The following is a 14486-nucleotide window of genomic DNA, read 5'->3' as shown; positions in this document are numbered from 1 at the left end:
TTTAAAATTTTATTTATTTATTTATTAAAAAAAATTTTTTTTAACGTTTATTTATTTTTGAGACAGAGAGAGACAGAGCATGAACGGGGGAGGGTCAGAGAGAGGGAGACACAGAATCTGAAACAGGCTCCAGGCTCTGAGCTGTCAGCACAGAGCCCGACGCGGGGCTCGAACTCACGGACTGTGAGATCATGACCTGAGCCGAAGTCGGCCGCCTAACCGACTGAGCAACCCAGGCGCCCCAAAGAAATTCTTTTTGATCTAACAATTCTAAAGAAAAGACTATGCGAGATGGGACCTAAAGGAACTGATTTCCCATTTACTGGACACTTTCTGTGGCAATGGATAGAGAGAAATAACACACAAGCTCTTTTCATCCAAGTTTATAATCTAGTAGGTATGTATATCACTTTTACTATAAGTTGAAAGAACCTCAAAATAATGATTTTAGATAAAGTTGATGGAGAAGATACATTCTTATTAGAAATTTGGGGGAGAGGGGAGCCTGGTGGCTCGGTCAGGTAAATATCCGACTTCTGCTCAGGTCATGATCTCACGGTCTGTGGGTTTGAGCCCCACGTTGGGCTCTGTGCTGATGGCTCAGAGCCTGGAGCCTGCTTTGGATTCTGTATTTCCCTCTCTCTGGCCCTCCCCTGCTCATGCTCTGTCTCTCTCTGTCTCAAAATAAATAAACATTAAAAAATTAAAAAAAAAAGAAATTTGGGGGAGACACTTTATTTAACCACGTATTACCTTTTCAAAACGCATGATTGACTTAAAAGATCGATTTTTGTATTCCATTTTCAATCCTTAAAATCACGGAATATTAAATTCAGCCAAACCCATCTTCAGTGGGACAGTTTGGATGGCTCTGAATTCCTGCTGTCCTTGCCCTTTATCATTGCTTGAATTTCTGGGTGAGGCCAAGTTAATCTTTTGCTGCTCCTGCAGAGAGCCCAGAGAACTCCTCTATCTTTGTACAAGCAGGTAATTCCTTAGTCCTCCCTGGGATTTGGGTTGGGTAAGAATGATTTATGCTAGTAGGTAATTTTATTCACATTTCTTCATTGTTTTACAAGGCTGAAGTTGAGTAATGATGTAACCTTTAACATCAGAGGGCCTATTTAACCCTACATTTGGTTTATTTAAGTTAATACCATCCGGTGGTTGCCTATTTTGATTTTCCCGACACTTTGAACTTTGCCCTCTCTTTATTCTTGATAACCTGGGGTCTGCCCTTACCATCCTGCTTGGTCTCTTGGGATTTGCAAATTACGGATCTGATTTGGTTTAGAAAAGACATTCCTGTGCGTTTTTAAACCTCCGCCCAAGCAGTTCCTGATATAATCATGGAACAGACTTGAAATCACCAGTTCGGTTACAGGATAAAGGAAGGATAAATCAGTGGGGGTTGTGTCTCCCTGTCATGAAATTTAGCTTTTGGCCCAGAGAGTTAGCCTGATGGTCCCCTTCTGCTTTGTACTTGGTGGTTAATTCCTGGTTTGGGGTGCTGGCGTCCCGTCAGTCTGTTCGAGTGACCAGTTGCTCTGGCCCAGAGGATGACTAGAGTAATGCTGGGCTTCTAGGTACTCATGTGGGTGCTGTGAATAATTGGACACGCTCCCAAAGCTTTCTTAGTGTTCCATAACCGCCTTCACATCTGATTTACTGGGGGCTGCCGTGCGGTGAGGCTTGAGCCGTCGATGTGAGGCAAGTATCAATCAGTTGTCAGAAGTCAAGTTGCCATGTCTGTCTGTCCGGAAGCCAATAGAATCTCAGGAAGTCAAACAAAATTAAAATTAAAAATTAAAAATTAAAATTAAAATTAAAATTAAAATTTAATTGAAATTTAATTGAAATTTAAATTAAATTAAATTAAAATTAAAATTAAAATTAAAATTAAAATTAAAAATTAAAATTAAATCCTATCACATTCCCTTTGCCTAAACTCACTGTGGTCACACTTGTGCATCTCCTTATGGTTGTTTTTTTATGTGTACGTATAAGTCCATTATTATTATTATTATTATTATTATTAGCAAAATGATATACTGTACACACTTTTTTGTGACCTGTTTTGTCAGGTAACCGTTTCCATTTTAATAAAAATTTTCTTCTCATGTACTATGTAAGCCGTGTTCATGTTTAGATTTCCCCCAAATATCTCTACTGCTGGTTTTGTAAAGAAATATCCAATCAGATGTCATGGATTGCATTGTGGTGGCTATAACCCATGTATAAGAAAAAATTTGTTTATCTCAGAATTTGTCTAGCAGATACCAAAACTGAATATTGTGTTTCATCAGAACTCATTTCTTTTTAAAAGTTTTTTCACTGTTTTATTGTGAGAGATATAGAGAGCAAGGGAAAAGCAGAGAGGGAGGGAGAGAGAGAGAGCAAGAAACACAGAGAGAGAGAGAGAGAGAGAGAGAGAGAGAGAGACCTAAGCAGGCTCCGTGCTGTCAGTGCAAACGGGGCTTGATCTCACAACCATGAGATCATGACCTGAGTCGAAATCAGGAGTCCAATGCTTAACTGTACTGGGCCACCCAGGAGCCTCTCATCAGAATCGATTCTAACTAACTGATAATGATAAAACACGGCAGATTTTGAGGGACCCTTGTAAATTAGACCCTCCCTAGTTCTAACTGAAAAATTTTCTTTTCTTTTCTTTTTAAAAAAAAATTTTTTTTTTCAACATTTATTTATTTTTGGGACAGAGAGAGACAGAGCATGAACGGGGGTGGGGGGCAGAGAGAGAGGGAGACACAGAATCTGAAACAGGCTCCAGGCTCTGAGCCATCAGCCCAGAGCCTGACGCGGGGCTCGAACTCACAGACCGCGAGATCGCGACCTGGCTGAAGTCGGACGCTTAACTGACTGCGCCACCCAGGCGCCCCTTTTCTTTTCTTTTTTAAACGTTTATTTACTTTTGAGAGAGAAAGAGAGAGAGAGATCACAAGCAGAGGAGGGATACAGAGAGAGGGAGAGAGAGAATTCCAAGCAGGATCCATGCGGTCAGCAAAGAGCCTGATGTGGGGCTCGAACTCACGAACCTCAAGATCATGACCTGGGCCGAAACCAAGAGTCGGACACTTAACTGACTGAGCCACCCAGGCGCCCCTAACTGAATAATTTTCTTGACCAGCAGACAATGGGGCTTGTTTTAACCATTTTTTTTACTATGGACTCTGCCCTAATCGGAGTGCTAGCTTTCATTCCTTACACCACACCTATACGTCACTGCCTTCAACCCCCTAACCTCCCCCTGAGTGAACTACTCAGTGAATGTCTGTTGGTGTGTATTTCCCTGCCTGGTCAGGAAATAATAACTTTATATTTTCATCTTCCTTGATCTCTGGTGGAATTTGCTTTATTTTTTGAAACCCACAGTAAGCTGTTGATGGCAGTATCGTAAATATTAGGCATGATGAATTGATCGCCACAAAGGTATATTGAGTTGGACTGTTTGGAGACTTGACCTCCAAAGAAGGTAGCTCAGCCCATGCACTGGCTTCCCCACTCTGGGGCTTACCTGTTGGCTCCTCCCCCAGGGCTGCATATTTCCAGTGGTCTATTTTATCACGCTTGCGATTTGGAGATTCTAAATCTGTTTGCTTCTGTGTTTCTTTGAGGTTGGATAGAGTTGTCTCAGGAACAATTCGTCTGAAGTTTGTTTATTTCCCCAGTCTGCAGGTTTGCCCGGATTTTTAGACAAATAGCTGGATTTTGACCCATCCCCGACAATGAGTAGAATTCACAAGCCTTCTTGGGTTTGGCCTCCTATGATGTATAATTTTCTGAACTCATCCAACTCCAGAGTCTCAAATTTTGTCTCACATTTTAGTTTGTCAAATCAATGCCTCTATTTCTTTTTAGCTTTGAAGTTAGAAAAAGATTTATTTCCAATTTTTAAGTGCATACTGCAAATAATAGAATGGTGAGTCAGAGGGATTGGGTATTCTCTATTTCTTCTTGGGACAGGCTGTATCCCACTGCACAAAGTGTTTACTTGCTCTGAAGTTTACTTTCCTCACTGTAAAATGGAGGTAAAACTTCGACGGCAGAATTATCCCTAAAATTGAAAAATTCAAAGAACTCCTTGAAAGCACTTATCTACAGGTACCGCAGGTATGTCGTGTGGACTGAAAATAAATTATTATTTTCACTTGCATGTTCCATTATCTTTTAAAGTGAGTTATCATAAATGATTCCAAGAAATAGTTGTCATGTCTCTAGATGTCGGGGAGAAGATAGTTCACGTAGAACTTGCTCTAGGTCAGGTCCTTTTGTTCAAGGTCTTCAGGGCTCGGAATAAACCTTGGAGTCTGCCCTCTGATGAAGCAATCATATTCCCCTCAAGAAAGTTGAAAGTGCCAGACAGAGCCATCTACTGAGATCACCTTTCATTACACCAGGAAAATTTTGCAAGTAGCAAAACTAGGGGTGTCCGGCTGGTTCAGTTGGCGGAGCGTGAACCTCTTGGTCTCGGGGTTGTGAGTTTCTAGAGATTGCTTAGCAATAAAATCTTAAACAAAACAAAACAAAACAAAACAAAACTGTAGGATAAAACGTGTTGGCGGGAGATGATACCATTAATCACAACGATTATGATGGTAACGATGTTTTTGTGTGTGTACTAACTACAGTATCAGACACGGTTCCAAGGACTATTATATGCATTAATTCTTAATTCTCACACTAGCCTCATGAAGGCAACACTATTATAATCTTCTTGGCTGCTATTTCTTTTCATCGATTTGACGTTATCTTTTTGATTGTGGTAAAATACCCACAACAAAAGGCTCGCCATCTCCCCTAGCTAGCACGTGACAGAATTTCATCTCTCTAGGCTAAAATAAAGTTTCGCTGCATCCACATTTTGTCTATCCAGTGATCCGTTCGGACACTTGGGCTGTTCCCACCTTTTGACTGTTGTGAATAATGCTGCTATAGGCAAGGGTGTACAAATATCTTTTTGAGTCCCTGCTTTCAGTTCTTTCAGGTATATTCTTGGAAGTGGAATTTCTGTTATATGGTAATTGTATGTTTATCTTTTTGAGGAGTTGCTATTCTGGTTTCCCATATTGGCTGCACCATTTCACATTCCCGTAAGCAATGCACAAGAGTTCCAATTTTTCTACACCCTCATCAGCACTTGTTATTTTCTAGGTTGGTAATTCTTTAAATTTTCTTTCTTTCTTTTTTTTAATGTTTATTTATTTTTAAGAGAGAGAGAGAGACAGAGCATGAGCAGGGGAGGGGCAGAGAGAGAGGGAGACACAGAATCCGGAGCAGGCTCCAGGCTCCGAGCTGTCAGCACAGATCCTGACACGGGGCTTGAACCCAGGAACTGTGAGATCAAGACCTAGGCTGAAGCTGGACCCTTAACCGACTGAACCACCCAGGCACCCCCTCTCGGTTGGCAATTGTTGATAAATGCGTAGAAATTTGCAAGAAATGGAACGGAATCGAAGCATCTTGTGGTACTCATAACTACAAATCCTTACAGTATCGTATATTGGCAATGCATAATTTTGATGGCTGATTCTTACGAAAATTTTTAATTTCCTTAAGAATTTGACTATTGCTTTGAACACTGTTTTTAATTAGTTAAGAAAACTTTCAGTATACTTGGGAAAAACGCCTGAGATTTTTATGCTAAAAATGGCTTAGATTAATTTTAATTATTACTCCTCCATAGGAGTGAAGAGAGCTCTATCACCTCAGGCAGGAAGCTGATCTCATTCATGTGACAAACTAACTGTTTTGAAGTCAGAGCTGAACACAGTTTTCCAAAATGAAAAAAAAAAAAAAAAAAAAGACATTAAAAGTTTTGAAAAAAAGATCCAGAAGGCTTTCCGGACATCAAATAACTCTTACAAGTCAGTTGACCTAAATAAAATAGCTGTACCAGCTACATTAATTTGAATTATTCATGGATTCAGTAGTCAAGAGAAGGCAGAGTGGGACTTCATCAGCAGAGAGGCCCTGTTTTAGTGATATTTGCTCGCCCAGGCACTCTCTATACCTGTGAGGCTTCTGATTTTACTTTAGCTATGGTGTTTAGTCTCTCCGGAGATGGACAGCTCCATCATGAACCATTTCAAATCATTCTGCAACATGAAATTCTTTTCTTTTTCAAGGAAGAAGGTGAAGAGTGTGAGTAGTACCCTAAAACCGGACCAGTAAAAGCTAAGCATGAGGCTTTTCAATGAACTCCTCCCTTCTGTGATTGGGACGGTGATCGTCCCTTCTCTGCCACTTACAGTGGCCCCTCCCCTTGGCTGATGAGTCAGCCGGTCCAGCCTGTCTGGTCTTGTTCAGAACAGGGGCATGTGTTTACTCTTGATCTGTGCCAATTAAGCCTGCTGAGGAAGAGCCACCAAGCGTCCCTCCTCCCTTTCTGTTGCCATCATCTACCTGTGCTGCTAAGAGTCTTTTTATTGAGCGTCGTGGACCAGTGGTGGAAAAGCGGCACGATACCAAAAAGAAGTGAAGAAAGTTTGGGCGTAAAAGTTGTACGTGAGTGCGAATGGCAAGATTTCATTCTTGCCATTCGCAACTACGTGGATGGAACTGGAGGAAGTTAGGTTAAGCGAAATTAGTCAGAGAAAGACAAATATCATATGACTTCACTCATAGGAGGACTTTAAGATACAAAACAGATGAGCATAAGGGAAAGGAAGCAAAAATAATATAAAAACAGGGAGGGGGAGAAAAACATAAGAGACTCTTAAATATGGAGAACAAACAGAGGGTTACTGGAGGGGTTGTGGGAGGGGGGATGGGCTAAATGGGGAAGGGGCATTAAGGAATCTACTCCTGAAATCATGTTGCACTATATGCTACCTTGGATGTAAATTAAAAAAAAAATAAATTAAATAAAAATTAAAAAGAAGAGAATGTAATTCTTAAAAAAAAAAAAAATGTACGTGAGTCAAGAGTAACCCTAATCTGAGACTGAGGAGGACATAAGCATATTAAAATGTGATGTGACTGAGGTATAGACTTGAAAAGTTCATCCCTATGTTGGAAATTAAAAGAGAAAATGGAAAGAAAATGAACATTTACTGTAAAATTACTCAATGTGGCGTTTCTTAGCCTGGATCTTTGTATAAGCACCTTGAATGAGTACAAAGGTCGAGCAAAGCAGGCACAGTTATCTGCAGCTCGTGTACTAAGACATTTTAGCTCATTTGGAGAAATTAGGTAATTTTCTTGAAGTTAAAAATATGACAGTTATCTCTATGTACCGAAAACTTACTTACAGTGCTTTTCTTTTGAACTTCATTTTCAGTGTTTATAGCTCAGCAAGACCATTGTCTTCTTTGGTTTGAACCCCTCGGTCATTGTCCTGTCTGTGGGTCCTTGGCTCAAAACATTTTTGTAATTTAATATGTGGGGTTTGTCTTAGGCGGTTGATCACAGAAAATGAGTTTCTCTGCCCTTGACAGTTTTGTTGCTTATTTGTATCTTTGCTCATTTTTCCATTTTACTGCTGTTCTTTTTTTCTTTTTGAGTTAGAGGAGATAGGCTTTTTCCCCTATGACATAAATTCAAAAATGTCTTTTGCTAACTTCATCATTTATTATTTTTTTTCATTTTATCTTACTCTCAAGTGTTTTGCCATGTGGAATTAAAAAAAAATTACATGATTGGGGCACCCGGGTGGCTCAGTCAGTTAAGCATCTGACTCTTGATTTCAGCTCAGGTCATGATCTCACGGTTCATGAGTTCAAGTCCCATGTCGGGCTCTGAGCTGCCAGTGCAGAGTCTGCTTGGGATCCTCTCTCTCTCCCTCTCTCTGTTCCTCCCCTGCTCTCTCTCTCTCTCTCTCTCTCTCAAAATATATAAACTTAAAAAAAATTACATGCTCTTTTTCTCTACCCACTTTTTTTATTGAGGTAACATACATATAACCTAAAATTTACCATTGTAACCATTTTTAAGCATATAGTTTAATGGCGTTAAATACATTCATGACGTTGTGCAACGATCACCACCGTCCTTCTTCAGCATGCTTTTTAATTTTAATTTTATTTTAAAAATTATTTTATTTTAATTCCAGTGTAGTTAACATACAGTGTTATATTAGTTTCAGGCGTACAATACAGCGATTCAACATTTCCATACAGCACCCAGTGCTCATCACCACAAGTGCCCTCCTTAATCCCCATCACCAATTTCACCCATCCCCCCATCCACCTCCTCTCTGGTAACCATCGGTTTGTTTCTTTTTTTCCCCCTTTGTTCATTTGTTTCTTAAATTTCATGCATGAGTGAAATCATACGGTATTTGTCTTTCTCTGACTGGCTTATTTTGCTTAGCGTTATACTCTCTGGATCCATCCATGCTGTTGCAAATGGCAAGATTTCCTTCTTTTTATGGCTGAATAATATTCCATTATATAGGGTTGCTGCAGATGTAATTAGTTAAAATGAGGTCATACTGGGGTAAAGTGGACTCCTAATCCAACACGATTGGTGTCCTACTGAAGAGTGAGAATGTAGACACACACATACACAGGGAGAATGTTGTATGAAAATTGGAACCACACTGCTACAAACCATGGAACTGCCAGCAGCTAGGAGCGAGGCCTGGAACAGATCCTTCCCTCATACCTTGAGAGGGAACATGGCCCTCCCAACACTTTGATTTTGAACTTCCTGCCTCCACAACGTGAAAAATCAATTTCTGTGGTTTAAGCCACTCAGTTTGTGATTTTTTTTTTTTTATTATAGTAGCTCTAACAAACTAATCAGAATACAAAGGAATTTTTTCCTCTTGGTTATTCAGTTATCCCAATACCAATAACCATCAGGGGCCATTGATTTGTAAAGCCAGTTTTGCAACATACTGAATTCCTGTATGTATACGATTTGACTTCTATAATTTCTAGTCTAGTGCCATTGTCTATTCAGACACAGGTAACCCAGTGTTTCAGGCACGGCTGCTTTATGATGTGCTTTGACATCTGGTAGGACAATGACATCTTCACATCTTTATTTAAAAATTTTTTTTAGGGCGCCTGGGTGGCGCAGTCGGTTAAGCGTCCGACTTCAGCCAGGTCACGATCTCGCGGTCCGTGGGTTCGAGCCCCGCGTCAGGCTCTGGGCTGATGGCTCAGAGCCTGGAGTCTGTTTCCGATTCTGTGTCTCCCTCTCTCTCTGCCCCTCCCCCGTTCATGCTCTGTCTCTCTCTGTCCCAAAAATAAATAAACGTTGAAAAAAAAAATGTTTAAAAAAAAAATTTTTTTTTAATGTTTCCATATTTTTCGAGAGAGAGAGAGAGAGAAAACGAGTGGGGGAGGTGCAGAGAGAGAGGGAGACAAAGCATCTGAAGCAGGCTCCAAGCTCTGAGCTGTCAGCACAGAGCCCGATGTGGGGCTCAAACCCATGAACTGTGAGATCATGACCTGAGCCAAAGTTGGACGCTTAACCTACTGAGCCACCCAGGCGCCCCAATGTGTGTGTTATTTTAAACACAACTATTACATTTATAATACTTAAAATATATTTTTACAATTCTATTTATTTATTTTGAGAGAGAGAGAGAGAGCACGAGCAGGGGAGGGGGAGAGAAAGGGAGAGAGAGAGAGAGAACCCCAAGCAGGTTTCACACTGTCAGCACAGATGTGGGGCTCAACCTAATGAACCGTGAGATCATGACCTGAGCTGAAATCAAGAGTCAGATGCTTAACTGACTGAGCTACCTAGGAGCCCCAAACCTAAAATAGTTAAACAAAAAAAAATTTTTTTTAGCATTTATTCATCTTTGAAAGACAGAGACAGAGCGCAAATGGGGGAGGGGCAGAGAGAGAGGGAGACACAGAATCTGAAGCAGGCTGCAGACAAATTGGATTAATCATAATTCTTATCCATTGCACAGGTTAAGATTTTTCCCAAGTATCACCTGTTTATTTATGGATAATGATATAACAAGCTTCTGTGAACCCACCAACAAACACAGAAGCTAGGATCTTGAAAACAGCCGACATCTACAGTGGGTGCCACTATCCTATGCCTCTCTTCCCTCTGCCATAGGAATCCTAAGTCGTGTGTTCATCATTCCCTTACTTTTTCATTGTATCCACATATTTCTTTTTTTTATTATTAAAAAAATTTTTTTAACATTTATTCATTTTTGAGAGTGAGAGAGACAGAGCATGAGCGGGGGAGGGGCAGAGAGAGAGGAAGACGCAGAATCCGAAGCAGGCTCCAGGCTCTGAGCTGTCAGCACAGAGCCCGACGTGGGGCTCGAATGCACAAACCGCGAGATCGTGACCTGAGCTGAAGTTGGACACTTAACCGAGTGAGCCACCCAGGTGCTCCAATTTTTTGTTAACTTTTAAAAAAGTGTGTCATGCTTTATGTAATTCCCGGGAGCTTACTTTCTCCACGTATTATTATACTGCTAAACTTCTTCCATATTGGTGTCTCCCGTTGTAGTTCATTTGTTTGGCTTTCCGTATAATATTCCCATGTGTGACTCAACTACATTATTTTTCTTGTATTTTCTTTTTGGTGGACATTTGGGTTATTTCCAAGTTTGTGCTGTTGTGAACAATGCTAGTATGAACATTTCTGCTCTGATGTAACTGTGTAAAGCTTTCCCTTGACATGCACCCAGATGTGTGAATGTCAGCTTCTAAAGACAAACTGTGTTCCAGGGTGCCCACTCCAAACTGCACTCTCTTGAGCAAGGTATAAGAAATCCTGTGGATTCACTCTCCAACACTTGTTATTTCCACACCTTTAATACTTTGCTAAACAGAAGGATTTATAATGATGTTGTACTGTGGTCTTGATGTGCATTTTCCTTGTCTCCGTGACGGTGAGGATCTTTTCATGCATTTTCTCTTCTTTGAAATACCTATTTCTGTCTTTTGCCCATTTATCTATCAAGTTACATCTATTTTTCTCATTGATAGGAATCATTTATGCACTACTGGTATAAATTCTTTCAGGTTGCACGTATCTTCTTAAGATATATTTTGATGAAAAAATTTTAATTTTGTTAACGTAAAAAATTATTGGGGCGCCTGGTGGCGCAGTCGGTTCAGCGTCCGACTTCAGCCAGGTCACGATCTCGCGGTCCGTGAGTTCGAGCCCCGCGTCGGGCTCGATGGCTCTGGGCTGATGGCTCAGAGCCTGGAGCCTGTTTCCGATTCTGTGTCTCCCTCTCTCTCTGCCCCTCCCCCGTTCATGCTCTGTCTCTCTCTGTCCCAAAAATAAATAAACGTTGAAAAAAAAATTAAAAAAAAATTATTAACATTTTGTCGCACAGTTAGTTCTTTGTGTGTCTTAAGAAGTCTGCAACGGGGTGCCTGGGTGGCTCAGTCCGTTAAGCATCTGACTTGGCTCACGTCATGATCTCAGGCCCTTGTGTAATCCCTCACAAGTGTGGGTGGGACCCATGGCTTCCTTTTCATCAATAGAACGTGGCAGGAGGAAAGCATTCACATGATTACATACCTGATTGCATGATTACATGATTACATACATGATTGCATCACACGCATGAGATTATAGTGCTGTCTTACTGGCATCTCTCTCCCTTAGCGTCATTCCCAGGGAGCAGCCAGCGGCCACTTTGGGGAACGCCACATGGCTAAGATTTCCAGGCAGCTTGCAGAAGCTAAGGATGGCCTCTGGCCACCAGCCAGCAAAACGGAACTGAGTCCTATAGCCCAGCAAGAAACAATGCTGACAACAACCATGTGAACTTGGAAGAGGTCCTTAATTAACAAATGTTTATTTTTTCTATTTTTTAGAAATTTTTAAAAATTTACATCCAAGTGAGTTAGCATCTAGTGCCACAATGATTTCAGGAGTAGATTCCTTCGTGCCCCTTACCCAGTTAGCCCATCCCCTCTCCCACACCTCCTCCAGTAACCGTCCGTTCGTTCTCCATATTTATGAGTCTTTTCTGTTTTGCCCCCCTCCCTGTTTTTATATTATTTTTGTTTCCCTTCCCTTATGTTCATCTGTTTTGTCTCTTAAAGTCCTCCTATGAGTGAGGACTTTGTCTTTCTCTGACCGACTAATTTCACTTAGCATTATACCCTCCAGTTCCATCCACGTAGTTGCAAATGGCAAGATTTCATTCCTTTTGATTGCTGAGTAATACTCCATTTATATATATACACCACATCTTCTTTATCCATTCATGCATCGATGGACATCTGGGCTCTTTCCATCCTTTGGCTGTTGTCGATAGTGCTGCTATAAACATGGGGGTGCATGTGTCCCTTCGAAACAGCACACCTGTATCCCGTGGATAAATGCCTAGTAGTGCAATTGCTGCATCGTAGGGTAGTTGTATTTTTAGTTTTTTGAGGAACCTCCATACCGGTTTCCAGAGTGGCTGCACCAGCTTGCATTCCCACCAACAATCCAAAAGAGATCCTCTTTCTCCGCATCCTCGCCAACATCTGTTGTTGCCTGAAATGTCTCTGTTTTCATTTCTAACATGACAAAGAGTAATTGACCTGACACACATGTTATGTGCTGAGCTGTGTCCCCCTCAAAATGTTGAAGCCCCAACTTCAGGACATGACTGTATTTGGAGACAGAGCCTTTACAGAGGTGATTAAGTTAAAATGAAGCCTTTAGAGTGAATCCTAATCCGATATGACCGGTGTCCTTCTCTGGAGAAATTTGGACACAAAAAGAGACACCAGAGACACGTGAAAAACAGGAAAGACCGTGTGAGGACACAGTGAAAAGGTGATCATCGGAAAGTCAAGCAGAGGGGCTTTAGAAGAAACCAAGCCTCTGGGCACCTTGATCTTGGACTTCCAGCCTCCAGAACGGTGAGAAAATCAATTTCTGTTGCTTAAGCCATCCAGCCTGTGGTATTCTGTCATGGCAGCTCTAGAGAACTAACATACCCCATAAGAGACATTCTTCTGAGTTGGTAATACTTCTTAAGAGTGTAAAGGGGGTCCCAAGAGCAAAATACTTGAGAACCACTGAGGCAACTGCCAAATTGTTGTGCCAATTTGTATTCCCACCGACAGCACATGAATATTCCCATTGTTCTAGATCTTTAGCAAAAAATCGGTATTGTCAATCTTTTCAGTTTAAACTGTTACCATTTTAATTTACATTTCCCTAGTCACTTATGAGGTTGAGTACGTTTTCATCTTATTGGCCATCTGATTCATAAGTGCCTGTCAAATGCTTTGCCTATTTTCCTACTGAGTTATCTTTATTTTTCTTACTGATACTGATTTGGAGTTCTTAAGTTCTATCGTTTATATATGTGATGAGTGTCTTCTGCTCTCGGGCTTATACTTTCATTCATGGGTTGGTGTCTTTTGATATGCAGTTCTTATTTTTAATGTAGCCCAACATAAAATCTTCCACTTGGCACAAGATCCTCAAGTCTCCTCCGTGTTGCAGCCTGTGTCAAAATTTCCTTCCTTTTAAAGGCTGAATAATATTCTATTGTATGTATGTACATTATGTTTATCCATTCATCCATCCACGGACATTTGGATGGCTTCCGTCTTTTGGCCATAGTGAATAATGCTGCTTGTGAACGTAGGTGTACAAATATCTGATTGAGTCCCTGCTTTCAATTATTTTGGGTATATGTAAATATTGTTTCTTGAGTCTAGAAAAAGTTATTTTCAGCGTAGTTCAACTCACTCTCTAATTGAGCACCTTTGTAAGGGCACCATGTTAAGTCATGTGGAAAATACCAGTGAAAAATAGAATAAATTCTGGCTGTGGAGGCCTCACAAGTTTGATGAAAGAGCATTACTCCAAATAAAAATACGATAGAGTTAGACACTGTTGAGAATGAACATGTTTCTGTTGCTTAATCACTGGGTTACCTAGACCCGCTTACCGACCTCTCTGTGGAAGGAGGCAAGGCTAGTGTTTATGTCTTGTTATGTCCCTGTGGGATCTGGAAAGGGCTTCCCGCAGTGCCCCACACAGGTGACTTCAGAAGGAACAACCTGGTGGCCCCCACACTCCTGAGCTTCAGAATTTGCGACCCCTTCCACACAGTCACAGATGAGGACCCGCTCCGGTCCACAGCGGGGGCTGGCTTGGGGGTGGAGAGACCAGCCGTTTTCAGTATCAGCCCTCGACAAGAGTTGTTATTTTTCCTGTCATGTTTGTTGGGGTCCAGCTCAAGTTTGTTTTTCTTGCAGAAAGGCAGGAAGGCCAATTTGGAACACACACAACTCAGATGTCATCGACGGTGACTTGGCCCCGCGCTTGGCATTGGCTCCCTGACAGTTAAAAGGCACAGGGTGGGCGAGCCCAGCGGCCAGCACTGAGGAACAAGGAAAAGGAGGGAGAATGCGAGATTCTTATCTGCTCAGGCCTCACAGGCCCCCCTCCATTCTTTTTCCCCCGCTCACTCCTCCCTCCAGGGACTTCTGGTTTCAGCTCACACAGTCTCCCCCCTCCCCCCTCCCCCCCCCCCCCCAGGGGCCCCGCTGCTCAGTGGCTGCCTCCACTTT

The sequence above is a fragment of the Herpailurus yagouaroundi genome, unplaced genomic scaffold (assembly GCF_014898765.1).
Source record: "Herpailurus yagouaroundi ecotype Mexico unplaced genomic scaffold, PumYag 165, whole genome shotgun sequence".
Taxonomy (NCBI): Eukaryota; Metazoa; Chordata; class Mammalia; order Carnivora; family Felidae; genus Herpailurus; species Herpailurus yagouaroundi.
This window is presented reverse-complemented; position numbering follows the sequence as displayed.